Here is a 17,108-nt window from a genome sequence, read left to right on the forward strand (position 1 = left end):
GGGTAAACAAGTAACATCTGGGATATGGAGATAGCTTTTCTACTTCCCAAGAATGAAAAGCACCTATTTTGATAATCCCACGGATGCAAGGCTGCAGAAGCTTCATGAGGAAATGGCAGGCAGTAGTGAGCATCTTTGATGCGTAAGAATATCAGCAAAATACTTAGTAAGGTTTTGTGTCTTCTGACTACAAAGAAACTTTTTCAAAATTATCTTCAGACCTGAATGCAGTCCAGTAGTTGAAGTACATTTAAACAGTGTGCCAAGCAGCGTGTTCTTTGCGTGTGCCAGATGTAAGCAAGCTGTGATTTATGTGTGCAAATGCCTCTATGCATACGTGCGTATTATCTCAGCCGGAATTTAACATGAGCACTTTCTAAAACTTGAATTCTGAGTTGCACTTCCCACGTTGTTTGTTCTTCTGTATTAGAACAGGCTCTTGCATTTGAAAAGATACAGAGTGGAACTTTACAAGAAGCTGAGGAGATAAAAGTTTTAGCTCAGTAACAAACTGAGGTGAGTGCTAGTGAGTCATCTGCTAAGTTTTGAGGGCAGATGGCTGGACAAGAAATTCCAAACCATTCTTTTAACACCACAAAAATCTCTCTAATCTCTGACCATAACTATGGGGTTGTTCAAAACCAAAATCTGGAAAGATGAGAACAGTTCACTTTCTCAGAACTCAGCTTCCAAATGCAGCTGCTAAGACCAATTTGTACACTTTTAACCTGTGTCCAATGATAGCAGTTACACATCTGTCATCTCTGTGCAGAAACTGAGTGCTGAAAGGATCAAATGCACATGCATTTGAGGGGAGGCGAAGACGCTCCAGTGGGGGTGGCGTTGAAGGATTCTGACAAGGTGCCCTCCAGGTCCAGGACAAACAAAACTAGACAGAGAAAATGGACTTGAATTCTGCAGTGACTCATGATGCTTGGTGTGCTTCTGTATGTTTTAGCCTAGTGATGCTGTTTCAAGCCACAGGGAAGACATGTGGGTATATCTGATAGTGAGTAAAGTGTTACACAGCTCTTAGTGGCTGTGATGCCTTGCCATCATGGTATGTTCAAGCCATAAAAGCTATTCCAGTTGTGTGTCATCAGTTCTAATTGCCCCCCTTCATTTTTTTGTGGTATTGTATGGTACAGCTCTAAGAGGCCAGAGTTACTCTCTCTTCTGCATTCGTAGCTGAATACAACCTCTGAATTACACCAATTATTCTGTTAATCCCCTTCCTGACTTGACCAAATTATTTCAGAAAGTAGCTATGGTCATCTATATGAAAAAGTGAAACTAACAGCTAGAGAGTTATCTTCTGCATAACTCTGAGGGTTACACCTTGTAGTTACGGTGATCTAAGAGTCCAGAGCAAATGCTCCTGCTATGAGTCTTGTGCTCTCTTGCACTCTTGCTTTCACAAGATCCTGTTCTGAGCCAATTCAGCTCATTAAGCCAAGCTAAATTTAAAAAAAAAAAAAAAAAAAAAAAGAAAAGAAAAATAAACCATTTTCTCCAGCTTTAATGAGCTGAATTGTTTGTGAGAAGGGTTTGGCAAATGCCAGCACAAGGGCAAGGTGGGATGTGTCTCTGGGAGCAGGAGATAAGGAGGGAGCAAAGGGTCGTAGGCTGAAGAGGAGCAGGACCTCCCCCTTTTGAGAGCAGCAGGCTATTAGATCATCCTGATAGCTAATCTTTCTGGTTGTTAGTCATTGCCTTAGACTGGGGGTGTCATGACAAAACCCTCGTTGCTATTGTTGTTACCCTTATGACACAGAGGAAACATGACTTGTTTCACATAATTTCCTTCATGTAAACAGTGAGTAGGAATTTCATGTGTCTGTGTTCAGGACACAGACAATGACTTCTCAACAGCTTTTGCTGGCTGATGAGAGTGCTGGGCTGGGAAATAAGGGTGGTATTGACTCTGGAAATGGCTACAAAGAGCAAGATGTAATCCTTATGTGAAAGACACACTGAGAGACCCTGAAGAAAGAAACCACTTATTTCAATATATGTTATCCTCTTAAGGTCACTTAGGTAAGGTCAGTGCAGCACCATTTGATGGTATACTTGTGCCAAAAAGTCATAAGCAATCCAATTAAGCCATAAAAGCTGTTAATGGTGCAGTAAAAGCTGTATTTCCACTGGATGTTTTGCCACTATAATACCACCAGCAACATAGTCACACTATGCTATATGAGTATAGGCTGAGATTTATATGTGGCCCAGAGTGATGCAGCATCTTGAGTTTTGTGAAAGGTAGCCATGCCGTGGAATGGTTCCCCCGCAGAGATAGGCTAACAATGCAAAGTGTGGGTCTGGATCCAAAACTTCTAGCAGTTCACAAGTGGCCTACACCAATCTCTTATTTCTAGTCCCTAACTTTTCATAAACTTATATATGGTTATATATATTTTTAAAGTCCCAGACCGGTCTCAGAAAACATACAGGAGCATGCCAAGCAGGAATTGCAAGCATAGTATATAGAATTTCATGTTAGAGTCAAGTAGCTGTGCATGAAGGCACCTAGTACTTTGTGTATTTGCACAATGTAATCTTTGGTTACCTGATTTGTGTACAGGTGCTCAAATTGCGTATGTGGAATGTCAGCAGTTGATTTACTGGAAACATTAAAAAATAGGTTACTATGTCTATGCAAGTTCACTACAAAGAATGCTCTCAAGCTTGCCTATACATGTTAACTCTTTCTTTCTGTACCCTCTAACACTCTACATAATAATATATCTTCTAAATCAGTGAATCAGTGGCAACATCTATGGAGCATCAATTTCATTTACCCCTCCTCAAGGAGCTTGTTCACTATTTGCAGAAGCCTTTTGTGACCCTTAGATGAAAGACACTTCATCTGTGTAAAATATTATTGTTGTTGTTGTTAGTCTAGTGTTTTCAGTGGGTTTTATTGGAACCTGATGTCCTGCCAAAAGTAACACCCTGGGAATCTTTCAACAACTGTTCCTGGGTGTTCTGTAGATTACTGCTGTTTTCTCATACACTGTCCCTGGGAATTACATTCTCAGATTAGAAGAAATGTCAGTTGTCTTCCCTCTGTGAAAAGAACTGCTGTTCAGGCTCTATATTAAAAGATTAGGCTAGTAATTTTTTCTGGTGACTTATTATTCAGTTGTGTTTTGTTTTCTCATTAACCCCTTTGCAAAACAGGTTCAAAATGTTAAATAAGATTGATGTGAATGGTCTTGTAGCATTATGCAAACACTCCACATAGCTGAGAATGGCCAGTTAAAGGAAGACTGGTGGAAAATTGGACCCAGACATTCAGTCAGCAACTTTCAACCCTGCAGAGACAAAGAACCTTTAAGAGCTAACTTTATAATGAGGAGCTATAGTACAGCATGGCAGAAATTAAAGGGAGGCCCAAATCCCCTTAGTGACAATTGTGTTTTTCAGAGATCTCCTGGGTAGACATGGCTTTGAGAGACCTTTGGGAAGGGGTGTAGCAAATGAGGCCTTCCTAGGAGACTATTGGGGAAGCAAATGCCTCTGGGCCAGAATAGGAATGGGAGGAGATTAAAGCAGAACAACCATTTCTCTGACAATTGAATGCCCAAATTCTGCAAATATTGTCTTCTTCTGAAACACATTCACATTCAGCCACCAAAACAAAATTTGCAGGAACTGAAGTTCCTTATAATTCCTTTGTCATTGTATCTGGTGTTTATCCTGTAGTTACTCACTTCAAGATGGCTGAGAGACGAAAGAAGTGGGAACCACTGATGCAGAACAAATGCCCTGGATTTCAAGCAGGGTTCACTCAGTATGCATTTTGTATCAGAGCTGCATTCTTATAAGGGGGTAGCCAAAAAGCTGTGTCCAAATGAACTCCTGGAGGTTTGAGAAGGGATGGAAGAGTTAGGGAGAAGGAGGAAAAAAACCCCCTGGACCAAGTGGGGCAGACTAGGCACTGGATGCCTGTGTTTGGAGCACCATGGTGGATGTGGTGGTCATCAATTGGCATGGGCTTAGAGAAGTAGCTCATATTAGCTCCCAGTTTTAGTTGCGCATCGAAACATTTACACATACCTAGCACAAAGTGATGGAGGGGTTTATCCCTACAGTTTAACCACTTTTGATCACACTCTTCCTTTTCTGGTTTCTGCCTTCCCCAGCAGCTCAGCTGTCATTGGAGCAGCTCAGCTTTATTGTCAATATGCTGTGCAGTATTCCTTTGAAGGGGTTTTGTGGTGCCTTTCTGTGCACTCACTCCAGTCTTTTTTTTCTGAAAAACAAAACCAAAAGCCAGTCTGCCCCTTTTTTCTTGTTCACAGTTTCTCATACCCTGTTTGGGCACCCTGATACTCTGTTTGATGCTGCTGCTGACATGATCAGAGAAGACAGGCAAAAGAAACTTCTTTCCACCTATTAATATGATTATCATGACCAGTGACTCAATCTATATTTATCCCTACCTGACAGGAAGATAAATATTTAGTGAAATCATTACAATTGTTCTCAGTTCTTGACCCTGGCACCAAATAGTCTTGTTTTTGTTGGGCCTTTTGAAGATATTTTCCCTTGTAATCTACCTTCTGAAGAAATACTGCCTCAAAGGATACCTCTTCAATCTTCCATCTTGAAGGCCTTCACTCATCTACACCTATTACATTTGAATGTAGCTGCAAAGTCTTTCCTCTCCTTACTGCCCTCCCAATTTCATACATCCTTCTAACAGCTCAGCTCCTGCAGCATTTGAGTACAGAATGTGAATTTCCCTCTGCTTGCAGGTATCAACATGTTAGTGTTGATTATGTACATAATACAGGTGCCTTGGGCAAAAGGCAGACTGAATGCTGCTTGGTAACAGATACAATATTCCCACAGTTTTGGGCCCATAGGATATTATCTATAGCACGACCAAGAGGAGTCACAGAGTCCTACCTGCCCTTCACAATGCACCAGGAGGAGAAGAGGGCCTTCAAAGGACATAGATCATTTCATACAAAGATTGTGATCAGTAAGTCACAGCCTTCTCTTAGCTTGTGTATTTTGCTGGTCCTAAGACAAACTTCCCACAAGTATTGCTCTCACTTCTGCTGAATCAGCCTTACAATTACACCCACTGAGCAGATGATAACAAATGAAGATGTACTTTGTCATGTACAGGGTACAAATGTATCATGTGTATGGAAATGGCTGATATAGCTGAAGGAGTTACTCAGCTAGATACTGTCCCTTATTTCTCAGAGAGGTCAAGAATAGTGCTAGAGACAGTGTCTTCTGATTGAAGGATAGTCACTGGGAACAGTATCCTTTCAGAGTGCTCCAACCAGGTCTGCAATAGTATATACCCACCTAATAAACAGATTTATCAAGTCCATGGACATACACGGTTAATTTTTCAGGGCTCATGGTAAAGCTCAGTGCTACTTGCTCTTGCATAACTCCTTTGAGGTTTAGTTGGCTGAACTTTATTTTTCATAAGTCATTTGATAATATGTAAAATTTAAAAATGGGAGGAATATAAAAATTATGTTAGGCATACCAATAACAGACAGACTGGGCTCCTAGCTGAGAAATGAGTTCTCATCAGATAGGAAAAAACAGGGAGGGGAACAAAGGAAGAAAAAAAGTGCTTTTGGATCAGAATAAAGAAAAATGTATTGTTATCATTTGCAGCCAAAGAGCAATGCATCTTTTTGTTTTTTTAGCTATTCTTTGCTGTTGGCGGTTACAGGGATACCTTTCCCTGCAGCTGGCCAAGCATCTGAGTCAGTTGCTCCCACAGGAGAGATAATGTCCTTGTTTGCGTGTGAGTGGGGCAAGAGGAAGCGCTTTAAAACGACCCTGCCCCACCCTGGCTGTCACCACCACACTGGCCCACAGCCGAACCCTGAGCCTATTCCCCCACCTGGGGATCCGTAAGAGAGCTGCCATTTTGCCATGGCCCAAAAAAGTGAACACTGTAAGACTGACCTAGTTCGGGTGATGCCTGGAGGATTGTGGCTGAGGATAGTGCAGAAAGGGTTGGAAATGAATCAGACGGCTACTCAGCTCAACATCGCTAACCAAAAGCTAACCTAATTAGTAGCCACCAAGACCTGTTGCCATCTGCTCTTGAGTTGCCTGTCTGAGCCTGGTCCTGAGCTCAAATCTCTGCAGAAAGATACAGATCTACAGCATGCCTGCAACACTGTCCACATCAGAGATGGCTTTAGTTATCTCTTTTTTTTCATGGTCTCAGCAGAATAATTGAGCATTAGATCATCTCAGAGTTGAAACACACTTCTTGCTATACTTAGTAGCTCAGGCTAGGATGAAGTTGAGAGCTCCATCTTCTCTGGTTTCTGGAGACAGAGACCTTCAGGACTCTCAGTTCTCTCTATCTGTTCCCCCCATTTGGCTTACTAGCATTCATAATCCATCATTTTGTGGACCAAACCCTGCTGGAACTCTCTTCTGGGGCTGCAATCCTCTTTTTCTGGTTTGTTTCTCCTTCATGATTTGCTTCCTATACTTAAGTATTTGTTTTGGGATGTGTTTGTTTGGGGTTTTTTTCTTTTTTTTTTTCTTTTCCTGGGATGCTGAAGGTATTGCCTCCTCTGAGCATATGTTAACATTTTTTTTTTGGTAGGCCTATATCTCTTTCCCCCAAGATCTGTCTAGCTGCACCTGGATACGAGTAGTTTTCTCCCTCAAACTCTGTTGCGCCCTGGCTCCTCATCTGAGAAGGAGGGAAGAGGGGCTTTTATTGTGCTGGTGGACTTTGCCCACCCCTCTCTGGATCTGAATAGGCCAGCATTATTTCACAAGTGCTAAATCCACTCACAATGGTTTTAAATGGTTGAGCTGCTGAGCCAGCTGAACAGCCAACACCAGAGGGGAAACCACATTTCGTGAGCGCTTCAGATTCCTTCAGACTGTACGTGGAGCCATTAAGAGCAAAGTAAAAGCCCTTTGACACAACACCCTTCGGCAATTTTTTCACAGCTACATGCCAAAAATGGGGACTGGCTAAAGAATTGGTCCAGAATCAGCTCCCAAGAATCTAGCACATGAAAATGGAGTTCAAATCTGTTTCTGTTAAAAGGGAGGAAAATAGCAGCATATTATATTTTCCTGTAGCACATTAGTTCTTTGCTGGATGTCTCTGATAGTGTGGATTGCCAGTCAAGGTATCACCATGGGCAAAAGATAAAAAAACCCCACATTCTTATGTTATGCAGAAATATTTTTTATTTTATTTTTGTTTTTATCTGTTTTCCTTATTCTTTACACCTAAGTTTAGAATAACCCAGATTTTATACCTCATGGTCGATCATCCCAGAAGAACTAGATCTTCAGCTAACATGACCAGCCAAGAAATATCCAAGAATGCAAACAATAATCCTATTGCAATAAGATGGATGAAGACCTATCTAAAGGAGCTGCTATTTCTGTCTCTGTCCAGACTTGTGAAGACAGGGGACTTAGTTCTTCCTTAGAAGACATAATTGCATATTCCCTAAACAACTTCTTTCACAATCATCTGGGTTAGTTTAGACATTCAGTAATGGAGGTTTCCTAGCCCAGACAGTCTTGATAGAGTGATTACTTTGAGCAGTTGCATTGAGAGAGCAATAATAATTGATGGTGGTGACGAGAATGAACCTCCCCCCTTCAGCGCTTCAGCTTCAGTCAGCAAAAAATGTGTGGCCACAGCCTGAAATCACACAGGGACATGCAGGAACATTTCATCTTGAATCAGCTAAAAAAAGGTGCAAACTTGAAGTTGCATCAAGAACCTGTATGGTCATTCTGAGTCAGAATTTGTTTAATATAATTTGTTTAATATAATTTAGGTTGTTTCACTTCAGCTTTGGGGCTTGCTTTCTACACCATCAAGGTTGAGCATGACTGTAACACCACCAAGAAAGAGGTGCAAACACAGCTGTGTGCCTGAACTTTTGAAAGTGTGTCGAAATTTGTTTCAAATTGATGTTGAAGTTACATTCAGCAGGGAAGAAATTGTGTTTGTTCTCTCATTGACAACTTCAATTAATGTTCTTCTTTACACTGTCTGAAGTAACAGAGTGGTCTCTGATGACTAAATAAAACAATCCTTAACATTTCCTTTAAAAAAATAATGGAGATTAAGAATTTAGCCAGTGAGAAGTAAAAGTGAAACCACAGAACACACTGCTGCTGCATGGCAATTCACCCATCCAGAGATGCTCAGTCTTTCCTTCCTGCTTCTATCACTTTCTACTTGTGTGTCCTTGAGTATATTTGTGGTCATTTAACTGTCTCTGCCTTGACCTAATATCTGTAAAATAGGCAGGGAAACACCTCTTGTTCCATATGGGGATTGTGATATTTACGAAATGCTTGGAGAACTAGGGACAACAGAACTTGGTTCTCATACATGTCCTGTGAGAGGACAAAGTATTGCTGTGTTGTTATTTTCTGCAGAAACATTCCTTCAGTAAAACATAGGCTACAGAAGAATGGTTGGTTGCCCTTCAGCTCTTGTTAGATTGGTAGGAACGGTTATTTTTCTCACATAACTAAGGTCTGCAGTGAATTTGGGGCTTTTTTTTTTTAATCCCCCAAAATATCATTTGGAGTTGTGTGAGTGCAAAGAGAAAACTTCTTCAAATATGCATAAATATTTGCAAAAATGAAAAACCTAAAGAAAAAAAATGAGCCCAAACAATCCCCAAACCAATACATCATCTCATTTTCTTGTTCTCATTTCTCTAAACCTGTTGACAGGATTCCCCCAGAATTTCCAGCACTTGATGAACCTTGACCTAAGCAGCTTCATGAGAAATTTCTTCCCCAAGGGTTATTTCGGATAGAAAGTTCTAAGATCCTGAGTATAATGGTTTTCACAGCTGTAATTATAGAGTCACATATCTGATTCATGTAATTTGACAAGGAATTATAACTTGCCTGGTTCAAAGGAGTGTGTCAAGGTGTATGGTAACTGGTGATGTGAATCTTGCAGCATCTGCACATGGGCTCTTCCATCATTCCGGTGTCTAATTCAAATGTTTCTGTTATGTGTTTACATACCTGGGGCAGTCTACATTACAATATTCTTGTATTGCCTTTTCTCAGAGAGAATTTTATAAACATTTGACTCACAAGCCAGGGATGGGGAAACGGCAGTGAAAATGCTCATGCACCCTTTTGTACTTGGAGAAACTCACACTTCTCTGTGTGGTTATTGTATGGACACAGCATTGCCCATTTTTGGTTCTCAGAATAGAAATGTAACGAATACATATTTTACAGGAAGGGCTGAGAAATGGTAACTTGGCTTCCATTTTTAGTGGCTAAATGAGTAGAGATGCTGTACCTGTTTGTTGGCTGAGAGCAAACAGAGTGTGTGGTTCAGCTCTCAGGCATGGGCTGGAATGAAGCTGAGGGAGGCAACTTTTTGACAGAAGACACAAAAATCAATTTAGCCATGGTTTAGCAGGTACTTCACATTGCAGAGGACTCCCACTCACAAAGATGTCTCCATGGGAGGTTTTACTGTTGGCCAGCCAGGAGAACGTGTGTTGCCCCCATCATAACCAGGCTTATGATTAAATAAATAAAACTAAATAAAAGCCACTCCTCATGTGCTCAAATCTGCAAGGTGCAAGTGTGGGTGGGATGTATCTGTATCTCAATGTGTGAAACAGGTACATGGCGAGAGATGGTGCCCCTAAAGGTTGTGGCTGAGTAGGAGATGGTGGAATGAGGAGAAAGGGGTCCTGCTGGCAGCAACACGCAGGTGCTGTGAGCAGGCCAAGCTGGTCTGGCGATGTGGCACAGGGGTAGTAGGAGGGTTGTCCTTGGCTGGTTTGGTGCAGCTGGCAGCTGACCTTATCCTCCAGACAGGGTGCAGCCATGCTGTTGCTACTGCTCTCAGTGGGGCATGGGGCCCCCAGTACACAAAGCCCTGAGTGTCTCCTCAGCCCCCAGTGCTGCACAGGCACCATCTTGTCACCCCAGGTCCTGTGCCACTTCACCCCCTTCCCACCCCCTCAGGGAGACCCCATGCCTCCTGAGCCTTGCTCCTTCTCTGCTCCCCCTGCTTTAGTTGTATGAGCTTTATAAAGTAGCCACAGAAATCTATTATTAATAAGTTTTTGTAGCTGCCAACCTCTGGGGTCCTCTCCCCTTACCTCAGGGGAGATGGCAGCACCCTCCGACCCAAGTGACTCCCTCCCTTCCTCCCTCCCTCTCTCCCAATCTCCTCTTCGGAAATGTCTGGGTTTCCTCAGATTACTTTTATATTGCCCATTTCCCCTCCCTTGCAACTTTGACAGTTTCTAGCTGTGACCCAAGGTCTGGCTCTGCTGTGGTTACCAGACATGGAGGTGAGGTGCTGTGTGCTCCAGTCTGCGATGGACCAACCCTACAAGGCAGTGGGGGAAAATGTCCCATAATTTACTGTTATGGCACCCCCAGCTCTGAGTGTAACTTCTATGTCTACTGCCACACGTTGTAGACCGGCATGCATTGTTGCTGTGGACCTATGTGCAACTGCAGGCAGAGCCTCTCATGGAGCCCTGTGAGGTCTGGGGGTCCCTTGTCCCTGCGAGGCCAAAGAGCTGGCAGCACTTGTACAGCAGCTTTGTCCTCCGCCACAGTGAGCCTGGGGTTTGAATGCTCTGCAGTCAGTGTTCTCTGGAAGAACAACCTCCTTTCTGTAGTTTATAGCACTGGTGGGCAACTTTTTAGATACATCAGAGGAAATGACTGTTCTAACAGCACGTCATTGCCTTTTTCTTTCTGCTGCAGGGTTATCTTAATCCTACCCTAACCCTAAACCTAGTGGAAGAATCCTATTTAACAACAGTCCCTTGCACTTTTCTGCGGGAGGCCCCTGCATGCCAATTGTTTCAGTGAGAGCAGATTCCCCAACCAATGGATCAGTCAGGCTAATTCATTATTTGATATGGTCTCTATCTTTTTGCCCCCTTTCCCTTCTCTGCCTTCACATGCAGTGTTTCATGATGGACATGGCCTGCCTAGTGCATGGGACCAGGCTTTCTCCAGGTCCTCAGAAGGACACTGATACTCTTCTCTCACCACCCCTCAACAATGTGGAGTGCGAGGCACCAGATCAACCTCTGGTGTAAGGCCGCTGAATTCCATAGGATAACTCCAAGGGTATATTTGACTCCACATGTGCCTCATTTTCCCTAGATACCCTAAAACCTGACGTCCAATTCCTCAAGATGAAAAATACCATCCCCATGTTTGGGAACAGCATAAGTGAATGTTCACCCTAAGTGGGAAGGCTGGCCGTGTCCAGGTAGAGCAAGCAGGAGGAATGTATAGGGGAGAGGAGAAATGCCACATCTGACTATAGAACAAAGGACTGATTAGTACTGGCTGTAAGAAAAAGTCTCTTTCTTCTCAGTGTGTTGTGATCACACTTCTCTGTCTTCTACTATGAGAGTTTCCAGTTTCTGGGACCAGTACAGGTAATGCTACGCAGACTTGCAGGTCCCTGCAGCTGGGGGAGGAGAGCATAGGATCATTATTGCTTTGAAGCATGATATCCTATTTCACACCTGTTTTTTGACCAACTAGGGCATGGTGAATCTCTGCCTAAGCCTCTAGTTAGGCCTGTAAAGGCTTTACTCTCAAGTAGCAGTCCAAAATCTTGCAGTCTGAGTGACGTCCACTAGTGAGAACAGCAATCATTGCTACTGCTTGGGCCTTCCCTGCGTCTTCCACTGGCTACACCCAGACTTGGACCTTCAGCTAACTGATCTGAAGTGAGGGGTAGCTGCCACTGAAAGGACAGATCCTGCTGCCTCTACATGCTTTCATGGCCACACAGTCCTAGTCATTGGCAGTTGTCTGATCCTCTCAGGAACCACTGCAGGACAGCAAACCAGAACACTAGCCCTGCCAAAAAGTTGTTAGTTTTCTGAGTTTAGCTCCCTGAACTAGCTTTACCGGGGTCAAATGAATGGCACAGGTAGTGGGGTGCACCCCTGGGAGTAGGGAGTGGGATCCTGCTTGAGGGACTGAGTAATTGGGTTAGTTTAGTTAAAAACACAGTGAGATGAGTTCTTCAACTCTTGACGGCTGTGGCACACACCATACAGGGATGACACAGGAATGGGTCTTTCTGAAGCACTTGAGATTTTCTTTCTGAAAGGCTCTTTTTCTCTCTCAATGCAGACTGTCTATCCAGGCCCAAATTAGAGAATCCAGATAACGCTACTGAAACCCACTGGGGCAGGGATGCTGCTCAGTTGGCGATATCAGATTGCCACTGTTCCAGGAAATCACTGAAGGAGAGTAAAGGCCCTATGGCACTAGAAAGCACAAGCTGGTTGTTGCTGCAGAAGCAGGCAAATACGTGCCCAAGCCAAGAACTTGTAAGCACATCATAGCCTCGAGGCACACATTAAAGCCACAAAAAAACACAAACCCAAAAGTCTAACCCAGTTGTGAACACACTCCCTGCATCCCCTCATCAGGCCTAGACTGAAAGTGGGATGTGGGAGATGGCATTTACAGTGGTAAGTGGCTTTCCATTTGTTTTGTGGGCATTTTGGAAAAGTTTGCATTGTCATGCCTATAGCTAACTCTATTTATTTGTCTGTCTAAAATCCCTGCTGTAAATCTGGTCAAAAACTGAGCACTAGAAGTAAACTGTCCAATTATTTAAAATCTTTTTTCTTTGCAAGTTGCTTGTAAACCTGTCTTCATTTCTGCAGACGTATTTCACATTCGAAGTATTTGCCAGACAGCTTCTGCCAAAAAATTTCAGTGTAGGGTCTGTTTTCAACTATGATTATTTTACCTGTTTACTCTTTTTACTTTTGATGTATGAATGATTCCCTAAATGGTGAGGTATTATTTCTGCTTTTCGTCCCAGAGGATTGTAAATCTTTTTATCCAAAGAGTAAGAAACTATAAAAAGAAAGACGCAACAGACAATATATAGGGTCTTTTGAAATACGAATATGGATGACATTCATCCAGTGCACATCCCTTAAAACACCCATTTATACAGAATATAACACTGATTCATAAGAAAATATAAAAATACAAACCTAATAAAACTCTGGAGCCGTTTAGTATCAGCCCCAATCTTTGCTCCATTCTGCAGTATTCATCTGGGGCTCTGACAGATTTAGCCATGGCAATAATGTGTGAGTGTTACTGATTTCAGCTGTCCACAGACTTTCCCCCAGTTACGGCTGCTGTGGTGGGAGTGGTGGAACGGATGTTGTCTCAGTCGCTCCCATTCAAAATCTGGTACATTAGCTTAAATCACCGATGAAACAGGGTTGTGTTAAGATGCCAGGTCGTGAACTGCAGCAGCTGAGGTACACAGCTAAACAGATTTAATGGGTCTTTTGCTGCTGAAAAGAATGGTCCTGTATAACTCCCTCCTCCTCTCTCCCCCCTGCAAATCTCTATGGAAGGGTTGGAGGTGAGAGTCAGGGGGAATAATAGCATAAAGAATTGCAGATAAATCAGCCAGAAATTGATTATCAAAGCCATACTTCTATTTTAATTTATAAACCTTTGTTTCCTGAAGTAAAAAAGAAGTTGAGGATGGGATCTTGTTGTGTTGTTTTATTTGTTTCTATCCTAGATGTGTTTTTCTGATCCCAGCTATCTCAGGATGTACTCTTGTTATATCTCATCAGGTTACCGGTCTGCCTGCCTGGTTTCTCATCCATGGCAGATACTTAATAGGGGAAGGTGAAAGTTTCACTTGGAAGCCACAAATAGAGATGTCTAGGAAGAAAAATACATCATTCAAATTAATTGATGATAAAATTTTAGCTTTTAATAGGTAAATTAATCTTTTTAATTCAGATTTTATCTTTTGTCTTAGACTTGGCTGGCTGGCATATATCTGGTGAGGCTGCTCTACAGTCTTGTGGCTTTTTTTTTTAATTTCAGTCCCATTTCCTTTTAGCATCTCTCTGTGCACAGTTTGAGGTTTTGTTGGTCTTCCTAGAAGTCAGATCCGGAAAACAGACTCCTTTGAAACACAGAGGACAAGAGAATTTTTGTGAGGGAGAAAGTGGGTTAATGAGAGATACTTCTTGCTGTTAAAAAGCAGTACTAGGTCTCACTTATGGAGTGTATATGGGTGTATAACTTCTCTAATGCAAGATACCACTTGCGGTCTGGTCAGCAGTTGTGCCATTGCCTGTAGGGAACTGAAAAGCCTATTTATTTTTACCCTGCTATTGGCTTATGGGATTCGAGAGTACCTTTTTTAGCTTGCATAACTGTAAATATTGTTACTGGACCTCTCGAACTCTTCTCAATGCTTGCTCCAATATTTGACCTTCTAACCTGCTCCAGGAGATGGCAAATTCCACAGGCTGATGACATGCTGGGTGAGGGAGTGTCTCCTGTTATGGAGACTTTCAGTTTTGCTGAGTGAACTCCTCATGCTTTAGGATAAGCAAAAATGTTGGGACTGATCAGTTCTCCTTAGAGCCTTCTTAAATCTTAATTGATTCTTCTAGGTCTCTCCTATGCTAGGCCAGAAGCTCACACTGTTTTCATTCTCTTGTTACCTGTATAGTCTGGCCATGTAAATGTATAAGAAATGCTAGTAGGTACTGTGCAACTGCTTTGGGCACAGGATCGTCCCTCTATAACTAAAAATTCCTATTTCTGTATTGTATCTTAACTTTCGTGACTGTTCCTGCTACTCCATCCAGGAGCTCTTTGAGGAGTGAGTCATGCATTGCCAGCCCAGAGTGTGCAGTGCACATTCCCACAGGCTCTTCATAAACCCACAGCTGGAAACTTCCAAGAAGACATGAAGACACCTGCTCTGCGTTTAGTGCTCAGAGCAGGGACTCAAAAGAGGCTTTTAAATGTACTTTCAACTGAAAGACTTCTTTTTTTTTTCTCCACCACTGATCACTCCTCCCCTCACCTCACACTTGTCAAGTCATGTCATTGCCAGGACCCTCTGCTTGTCTCAGCTATGTGTCATGAATCCTGATTTAGAATTCTGCCAACCACTCCAATTTGTCATGAATGGGTGATTTAGATCACTTAAAGAATCACATTCAAAGCTACTAGCAAAAGCGGGTTTAATATGTTATAAAAGTGCAACTGAACAAAGTTGAGTGGCAAGGTTCACTCTATTACTGTACAGCACAATCGTTTGAACAATGATTCAAAACTACCAAGACACAAATCAAAGTTACCAAGACAAAATCAAAGTTACCAAGGCACAAATTAGAGTTACCATACTACAAGGTTATGCACGATATCAGTTGCTTACCAAAGATCTGCTGTTGGTAAAAGGTCTCTCTGCCTTGAGGAGCAATCTTGAGAGGTGTCCTAGCTCAAGAGGAGATCACTGCCATGCAGCCAAGCTGCCTAGCTGGGAAAGCTCAAAGAAGGCTCACTTAGGCTGTCATATTTATGGAATAAAGTGGTTGGCTTGTAGTCAAATTACATGCGATGGGAAAGGTATGTATGAGACTCCTTGTACCCACAACTTCATTTGTTCCTTGATAAATGAGTCTTGGAAAAGCCACTCGCTATTCATGTGTTAAGCACATGATTGGTGTTCCAAGCTCATATGCATCAATGCCCACTGTGTCACTCTGCTCCTTTGTGGGTTTCCAGGGAACAGATTGAAATTAGAGGAGTTGTTGGCCTGTTTACGGCTTACGCCTTTACCTCCTTTGGAGCCTGAACCAAACTACTACTTGTTTGGTTAAAAGGTTGAGTGCATTCATCTCACTATGTGGTTGTATGTAATACTTTTTCCCTCCCCTGCTAGCACTGTATATTTCCCAGTCATAAGCCTGCAGGAATCGGTGTGCATTCACCTATATTTTGTACTGTCTGGTGGCTTCATGAAATCCCTGTAAGGTATCGCAAAGAAAATCTCAGTAGCATGATTTTTCTTGTGGCAACTTGTGTAGAGGTGGATAGAAACACTCCACACCTTCCTGCTCTAGAAGCAGATATGTATGCTCTTTTCAATTTTGTAACTCAAGGAACCTTTAATCTTCTGGGCTTATTTATTTGAGTATTGTAAAGACTGAAGATGGTGACAATCACTTTTGGCTCTTTACTTAACCTCAAGATGGGCTGAAAGAGAAAAATCCAAACCCTGGATTTTTCAGAAGTTTATGAGCATTTTAACTGGTGAAGCTGTTTTTTTCATCTATGAAACCTGGGCTTCAAATCAATGATAGACCTGAAACTTTCCATTGGGTGGAGTGATTTAATATACAAGGAGTTAATTTGACTTTTTGTCTAGCATAATTTTCTTGTCCTCTTTGCCCTTTGCCCCAGTTCCTGGCTTACTGATTTCTATACTTTTCCCCTTATTATCTAGCTCTAGGAAAGCCTCTCTCTTCCTCAGTCCTAGAGTACGTTTTCACCAGCTGTCATAGCTACCTGTGTATCCTCCTCGGTTATCATATTTCTTATCCGAGCATAACTGTTCCCAGGTCTTCAAAAACTGCTCTGCACCTCATATCTCAGTGGAGATACATTCTGCAGGATCAGGGAGTCTCACTCCTTCCTTCTAGTTAAGGATAGTTATCCAGATTATTCTCCAAGAACACAAATCTTTCCATTTTAGTTTCTTTGACATGGGCCAAAGAAATAAAAATTGAGACACCAGATATACTTCCCCACTTTCAAGTCTAAGGATGGTTAAGAGCATTACAGACAGAAAAATCAGCTGCAAAATTTGGACCCTGCTGCCAACCTACTCAGGGCTGGAAGCTGTACCCTGGGCAGTCCTTCATATTCTTCCCTTCTCCAGAGTTGTCTGAAGTGCGGACCTGGACTTGAACTTCTGAAGTTTGATCGGTGTTTGTGATCTGGGCTTTTGATTCCATTTCATCTCTAATAGTTTCTTTTTCCAAACCCTTGGGTAGTTGCCCTTTCCTAGAACACATGCTGAGCACAAGAAACACCCTTCTTAAAAAACACAAACACTCAGAAGAGGAACACAGAGAACTGAAAGAGCTTCACCAAGAAGTTTTGTTTCTCTATAAACCCTACATAGGAAACCCTGGCCTCTGTGCTCCCTCCACATTTGCTGTATTTATTTCTTTTCCTCCTCTCCAGATTGGGAGCACTTTCTGCCAAACAGAGAAAGGCTTTGTGAGATGAGGCAT

General features: G+C 42.4%; 1 protein-coding gene across 3 annotated transcripts in view; it reads right to left on the reverse strand.

Annotated features, from left to right (window-relative positions):
- NINJ2 (ninjurin 2) overlaps positions 1-17,108 on the reverse strand; it is a 77,570-nt gene that overhangs the window by 32,416 nt on the left and 28,046 nt on the right. The gene's annotated exons all lie outside the window — the stretch shown is intronic.

The sequence above is a fragment of the Strix uralensis genome, chromosome 5, assembly GCF_047716275.1.
Source record: "Strix uralensis isolate ZFMK-TIS-50842 chromosome 5, bStrUra1, whole genome shotgun sequence".
In the NCBI taxonomy this organism is placed as follows: domain Eukaryota; kingdom Metazoa; phylum Chordata; class Aves; order Strigiformes; family Strigidae; genus Strix; species Strix uralensis.